Source organism: Aquarana catesbeiana, linkage group LG01 (genome assembly GCF_042186555.1).
Source record: "Aquarana catesbeiana isolate 2022-GZ linkage group LG01, ASM4218655v1, whole genome shotgun sequence".
Lineage (NCBI taxonomy): Eukaryota > Metazoa > Chordata > Amphibia > Anura > Ranidae > Aquarana > Aquarana catesbeiana.
Window position 1 is genome coordinate 270,836,870 of NC_133324.1, and position 8,165 is coordinate 270,845,034.

Sequence of the window (8,165 nt, forward strand, 5' to 3'; positions counted from 1 at the left end):
CAATTGCTGGGTATTTATACTGCAGCTCTACTAATTAAGGTCAGGTGATACCTGTCTGCAGAGGGGAATACCTGCTCCATACTGCCAGGATTCCTCCGCTGGTGGACGCCAGTACTGCGGCCCAAAGGTGACAGAATACTTGCAGGAAAGAGCAGCTCCGAACTGCCAGGAGACACCTGCTGGTGGACCTCAATACTGCACGCCAAATGATCGAAATTACCAGCGGAGAAGACCTTTCCTGACAGAGGGGTTACGCTGGGGGCACCTGATGTAAGGAGGGACTCTGCTTGGGGTACCTGATGTAAGAAGTCTACTGATGGGGACACAGATGTAAGGAGGGGCTCCGCTGACAGGGACACAGATGTAAGGAGGGGCTCCGCTGACGGGGACACAGATGTAAGGAGGGGCTCCGCTGACGGGGACACAGATGTAAGGAGGGACTCCGCTGACGGGGACACAGATGAAAGGAGGGGCTCCGCTGACGGGGACACAGATGTAAGGAGGGGCTTCGCTGACGGGGTCATAAATGTAAGGAGGGACTCCACTGACATGGACACAGATGTAAGGGGGGACTTCACTGGGGGCACCTGATGTAAGGAGGGACTCTGCTGGTGGCACCTGATTTAAGGAGGGACTCTGCTGGGGCACCTGATGTAAGGAGGGACTCTGCTGGGGGCACCTCATGTAAGGAGGGACTCTGCTGGGGACACCTGATGTAAGGAGGGACTCTGCTGGGGGCACCTGATGTAAGGAGGGTCTCTGCTGGGGGCACCTGATGTAAGGAAGGATTCTGCTGGGGGCACCTGATGTAAGGACAGACTCTGCTGGGGGCACCAGATGTAAGCACGGACTCTGCTGGGGGCACCTGATGTAAGGATGGATTCCACTGGGGACACCTGATGGCATCTGTGGCAGGCGACGTGGCAGGTGACACATTCAGGGCTCCCACTGATTCTGCATTATGGTGAGTTAAATGATTTCATTTTATATTACAATGTAATAATATCTTCAATCATCCTGACACCATAACAACCATGGTGCCGGGATGATTGAAGTGCTAACACCAGGTGTTTGGAGTATCTTTATCTGCTGATTGTTAAACTTTCTGGAATACACATATTTCTATTGTTGTGTAGGATCTGGGCCTGCTGTCCCTCCATCTCTCCCTCCATCCCTCCCCCTCCCTCCATCCCTCGTTCATCTTAGACGCTAACCACACCACCTTAGAGCCACACCCACTATTTCACTGAAACCACGCCCATTTTCACCAAGTGGGAGGGGTCAAAAAGGAAGGGCGGGGTCTGGCGCCCCCCATCCTAAAACTTCACCAGCCGCCACTGCGTTTCAGGTCCAATTTCAGCCCGAATTCTGGGCTGAATTCGGACCTGAAAGGGGCCAAAAGATGCACAGGACTCCTGTGCAATTCGCACTAGAGCCGCTGCGGAGATGTGTGAACATGCTCCATAGAGAGCCAGTCGCAATCTCGTGCTATGCGAATTGGATGCAGGGAAATACACATCCAATTTGCAATAGTGTGAACCTAGCCTAAGAGGTGTGCTACTGGCAGTATCAACATGTACACACACACTGCTAGTTTTAATGCTATCTGTTAATTGCTATCAGTTCTGATTTCAGCCACATTACATTACAAAGAAGCTTTGTAGCTTCTAGACATAGTCCCATGTTCAGGTGGTGTGGGGTAGACTCAAAGCGCGCCCAGGTAAGTGCACTGCATACATATGCACTCTAACTAGCTGATTTAGGGTTTGTTCATCTGTCCTGCATGCAGGTTCCCTTTGTTAATGTACCTGCATCAGCCCTGGGCACACTGCCTGTGTACAGATCTTAATACCCATCCCTGCCTGCATGTCAATTTTTTTTTACAAATTCTTTATTTAACCAATAAGAGAAATGGTGAACATCCAGTCCGATTAATAAGCAAAACTTGTCAGAGTTCATCATAGGAATCCGATTCCAAAGCATTCATCCAAAAGAGATCTAAGAAAGGAACAGACAATGCATAAAGTCTAAATCAGATCAAGGAAGAGCTGATGTGTATGCCATTCATAAGTTTGTTCTGGGTTGTAAAGTTGCAAGACCTAAATTTAACTCTGCAGATAAGACTACCAAATTGAGGAAATGTGGTGAACCCAGGATGGCTAGCAGTGGACTAGGGTGTGGGGAGCGGGAAGTCGTTTTAAAGATGTTCTTGGTCGTGATAATAGTGGGACCTAATAAAGAATGGGATGTTATCTGCTATGTTAGTATGGGTGGGTTTTCACTCACACCCTCAAGTGGAAAGGCATGACATGATTGCTCTTATTTTAACCAGGGTTTCTGGCCCTTCTGGGAACAGCAGTCTAGCAGCCTAGTTAGATGCACTGCTCTATAGTAATTCACAGGGTCTGGGAACCAGGGACGTGCAGTGAGGCCAGTGGCTGGTGAGGCACTGGCTAGTATCAGAGCCAGATACACACAGGTTACATATGTTAGAGCAAGAACAATAATTCTAGAACTAGACCTCCTCTGTAACTCTAAACATGTAACCTGTAAAAAATGTTAAAGCGTCACCTATGGAGAATTTAAAGTAAGGAAGTTTGGCACCATTTCACAAGTGTGCACAATTTTAAAGCATGACATGTTCGGTATCTATTTACTCTATTTCATAGTATACAAAGAAATCGGGATAACTTTAGTGTTTTTTTTTTTATTCATGAAACAGTTTCTTTCCCCAAAAAAATGCATTTGAAAAATCACTGCGCAAATACAGCGTAACATAAAAATTTGCAAAGACCTCCATTTTATTCCCTAGGGTGTCTACTATATATATATATATATATATATATATATATATATATATATATATATATATAATGTTTGGGGGTTCTAAGTAATTTCATAGCAAAAAAAATATGATTTTTACATGTAGGAGTGTAAAAAAAAAAAAAAAAAGGGTCAGAATTAGCCTGGGTGGAAAGTGGTTAATTACCATAAGTAAGTAATATACAAATAATTATTATATATTATGTTTAGGGTAATTTACTATATTTTCAAAAACTGTACTCAAGCAGGTGGCTTAACAGACAAATTTCTGAAGTTTGAAGTTATAAATTTCACAGTAAATAGATAAATAATAAATTATTATCTTATAACATATAGCATGATAATACTGTATATGATTTGCTTGTACCTTTTCAGCAGCAGCAAATTCTCATTCTCCCTCTTAACTGTGTGAGAAAAACATGGGATTGTGGTTAAATCTTATGCACATAAACATGTTTTTTCCTTGTAGTTAAAGTGGAACTCCGGCCAAATTTTTTTTCCATGTCCTTGTTGCTGATCTTCTACCTTCATCAACTTTGCCATCCATGTTCTTCTGAGCTCCGTAGTTCCTCTGTAATAGGCTGCTGAACTTGCTGAAAAACCGTTATTGCCTGGTGACATCCTGTTTGTAAGACCGCTGGCTGATATCCCTCTCCTGAGCTCAGCCAGCGGTCTGACATGCCCCGTTGGAGTCCTCTGAAAACGAGCAGGGAGGAAGCAGACATGTTGTGGGTGGAAGGGGTCTCACAGCCCCCAGTCTGTGCCGCAATGGAGGAGGTGTCTTCCTTCTCTTCTCTCCTCCTCAGCTCCTGCCAGCAATCCGCCCCTCCACTCCGCCCCCCCGCCGCACCACCTCCCACCTGTTATCTCCGTGCAGAGCGGGGATTATCATCAGTAAATACTTGTATAACACAGCAGGGATCTACCACTGTGTCAAGTATTGTTTTTTGACAACACCGATTGCGGATCTCCCGCCCCACCCCTGTTACCGGAACAGTGCACTGTCAATCATAATTACTTTTTATTGTTTTAACATTTGTACAAATAAAATGTTATATTTTATCTTACTTTTTGTGGTACTGATAAAGTCTTGATTTTTATAGTTAGGTGGTTGTCTTGTGTTTATAAATAGGATGTTGGGGACGTGGCCTGACGAGGCATGTGAACAGACCTGCTGCATGGAGCTCACGCTGAAGATCCTGTGAATAATCCTTTCCTCTCAAGAGATTCTGCCTGGATTTCACCGCAAATACTGCCTGCTGACACCCTGACCCATCCGGACCCGCTGGCTACCCAAACACAGCTGATGATGACCTGGGGAACCGTGGAGAAACCGTGGCTGCAGCACCCCAAGCTGGCCAAGATGGCGCCTGGCAGTCACAGCCTCCTAACACACCATGAGGCATGGAGAAGAAAACCGAGCAGGGGGGTAAGTTAAACAAACCCCCGAAGCCCAAAGAGCAGCCCAGGGATATGCTTTATTATACCCAGAAGCTGTCGGGTACTGCTGATTCCTCCTTGAATGCCTCACAAAGGCACACACACTCCCCTGAGCCTGCAGACGGGGAGGATGCAGGCCTGCTAGATGACACAGTGCCATTAGACTCTCATAACAACCCTATGCCTGATATATTTGATCTACCTTGAATGAATGAATGAATGAATGAATGATTTGTAAAGCACTGCAAATGCGAACTGAATCGCCTCAAGGCGCTGATGCGTTGTGTTGTCAAGCTTCACTAGAAGAGGTAGGTCTTGAGTTTTTTCCTAAAAGCCAGATGGTTTTCTTCCATGCGGATGTGAGTCGGAAGAGAGTTCCATAGCCAAGGTCCCTGGACTGCAAATCTTCGTTCTCCCCTTGCTTTGTAGCGGTATTTGGGAACGAGGAGGAGGTTTTGGCTAGTTGATCGCAGATTGCGATTCGGTGTGTAATGTTTTATTTTCTCTCGGAGGTATTGAGGGGCGTTTCCATGTATACATTTGTGGGTGAGGCAGAGCGTCTTGAAAGTGATCCGATTCTTTACTGTTAGCCAGTGTAGGCTCCTCAGGGATGGGGAGATGGACTCCTAGGGTTTTTTTCCTGTTATTAGTCTTGCCGCCGCGTTTTGAATGGCCTGTAGGTGCGTAAGCTGATATTGGGGTAATCCTAGGTAGAGTGAGTTTGCGTAATCGAGACGGGAATTAATGATTGTTCCAACTACTGCTGCTTTGTCATCTTCTGGGATGAAGGGGATGAGTCTGCGTAACTTGCGGAGGAAATGGTGCGATCCACTAACTACTGATCCTATTTGCGCATCCATTGTCATTTCTGGGTCCAAGATAATTCCAAGACTTTTTGCCTTGGTGCTCGGTGAAATGGTTTGTCCGAAGATGGCGGGGGGTGTCCATGGAGTCTTGGTTTTGGGATTTTGGTTAGCGTGCAGGTAGAGAAGTTCTGTTTTTGACCCGTTGAGTTTGTGGGAACTAATGGTCATCCAGTTAACTGTTGAAGTGAGGCATTTCTCTAGTTGCTGATGGTGGTCTTTTTGTCCGGTGATCCGAAAGTAGATTTGGGTATCGTCTGCGTATGAGTGGAAGCAGAGATCTGATTTTCTGATGATATTGAGGAGAGGGCGGATGTAAATGTTGAATAGCACTGGCGACAAGGGGGAGCCCTGAGGGACTCCACAGGAGATTGCCCGGGTTTCCGAGGTAAATGCTCCTAGTTTCACTGTCTGCGAGCGATTCTCTAAGAAGGATGCGAACCATTTTAGACTAGACTCTGTGGCTCCTGCTACTTCTGTGAGCCGGCCAAGTAGAGTATTGTGGTCCACTGTGTCAAATGCTGCGCTGAGGTCTAATGCCCTGTACACACGGTCGGACTTTGTTCGGACATTCCGACAACAAAATCCTGGGATTTTTTCCGATGGATGTTGGCTCAAACTTGTTTTGCTTACACACGGTCGCACAAAGTTGTCGGAATTTCCGATCGACAACCACGCGGTCACGTACACCACGTACGACGAGACTAGAAAAGGCCGGTTCAGAACCAAGCGCGGCACCCTTTGGGCTCCTTTTGCTAATCTCGTGTTAGTAAAAGTTTGGTGAGAGACGATTCGCGCTTTTTCAGACTCGTGGCTTGCAGATCGTTTTCTGCTGTTCAGTTTGTGCTTGTGGGTTTGTATCTGCTCTTCAGTGCGTGCAGTCAGTTCGTATCAGAGTTTTCTGTGTGATCTTGCCTGCTCGTTGCTGTTTTTCAGGTCGCTCTTCACAGGCCTTGCTGTTCTTCAGTGCGTTCTGTTACTTCGTTCTGAGCAGCCGACCGTTTTCTAGCCATGTTTCGTATGCGTACTCCTCGTACAGTTCGTGCTGTGCGGGGGCTTGGTGTTGGGGTCCTGACCTTGACACAAGTCCAGTCCATGAACAGGGTGGGGAGGAGTTCATGGACCAAGAATTGGTTGCTTCAGCGTCACCAGTTCTCTCATATGCCTTTGCTCCGTGAGATCCGTGAGAATTATCCTGATGATTTCAGGAACTTTCTCAGGATGACGGACCCCGTGTTTCACCGTTTGTTGGCTTTGCTGACCCCTTATATTAGCAGGCAGGATACCTGCATGAGGCAAGCCATCACTCCGGAGCAGAGGCTGGTCGCTACCTTGCGGTATTTGGCCACAGGGAGAAGCCTGCAGGACCTCAAGTTCTCGACAGGCATCTCCCCCCAGGCTCTTCTTTGTGGACATTTACTGCTTGTATTTGTTTGAGCTGACCCTGACAGAAATGTGTGGAGTGCAGAAAATGTCGTGATTGTGTAACCTTATACAAAGCACTGTTGGCTGTTATTTACTAAATGCAAAGACACTTTTCACTACAAGTGCACTTGCAACTGCACTGAAACTGCACTTGTAGTGCAAAGTGGATTTCCCCTTAGGAAATAACCCCCATTTTCTCATAAAACAACAATTACATCACCCCAAAAGTGTTGTAGCGTGAGACAATAATCCACACATTCTTGATGAACAATCTTTTTAATACCTGCACAATCACATGTGCATTTACCAAAGGTTTTTCTGACAAACCAACATGTTTGTTGTATACCAATTTTTGTGGTGTCATTATCCAAAATCAAAATGTCCATTTTATAGAAAACAGGCCTGTGTAAAACCAACAAGAAAGACACAAATCTTGATCTTACAAAGTTCACATTTGGTAGAACTGGAAGGCTATATCAGACATGAGTATTTAGGAACTGTGTTTGATATAGCGTTCAGATGGGGGGAAATCACCCCTGGAAAAGCCAAATTTGGAAGATGCACACAAATTTCACAATGTCAACATGTGCTAGCTGCCATCACGGGGGATCAAGGGATGTGTTTTGGGGGAGAAAGCCCTTCCTCACCGCTACTTTATAATTGAGGAAGGGGTTGCACCCCCAAAACGCGTCCATTGATCTCCCGTGATGGCAGATAGCACATGTTGGCACACTGTGTGCATCCTCCAAATTTGGCTTTGGGAAAAATCACAAAAACATTTCGCACATTGTAGCACACAAAAGAAGAAAGTGATTTGGAGGGGTTTTAAACTCGCCCCAAAACATCAATGATGTTTTTATATTTTGGAATAACATCATTGATGTTTTGCTTGATGTTTTCCAATTGTAAATTACACCCCATGATCTCCCCGATCAGGATCTGGGCACTTTCGGATGTGAAAGGATCTGGATCCACAACCTCACGATCACCTAAAAAGAGAGGAAACCCAAAATAAATTAGGTTTCAAAAAAATGCCGCAATCCATCTCTTATCTGAGCCTGTGGTCGCAGACACTCACCTGTTGTGGTAACTACTTCCACCACGTCTTCATCCTCCTGCTCATCTTGTGTTGGGGGGATTTCCCCTTCTTCCAGAGGGGGGGGGGGGCTCTGGTCTCCTCGGATGAGGGGTGTCCTCTGAGTCTTTTCTCCCCTATGTAAAACAAAAATGGTATAATTAGCACACAGATATTTAATGTCAGAACTATAAAGATGAAACATTGCTTGGAAGTGGGGTACAATTGTCTATTTTTGCCGAGTTCCAAGATGTAGCTTTTTTAGTGCCCTTTGTCAAGCTGCAATACTTTACCTGTTTGGTAAAAGCTTCACAGATGTAGCCCCCCCTATAGTATACACTGGGGCACCTGTGTGGCCCCCCTAATAAAAATGGTGTTCTTGTGTCCCACACTAGTGCTCCAGTGTCCAGATGTGAAAACAGCTGCTCAGTGTCCTCTCCTTACACACAATCTAGTTTGCATTTCATTCTAGTAACAAAGCCATCTACACAACCCAATTCTTTGAAGACAAGTATAGGGCGTCAAAATGGTGGCCAAAT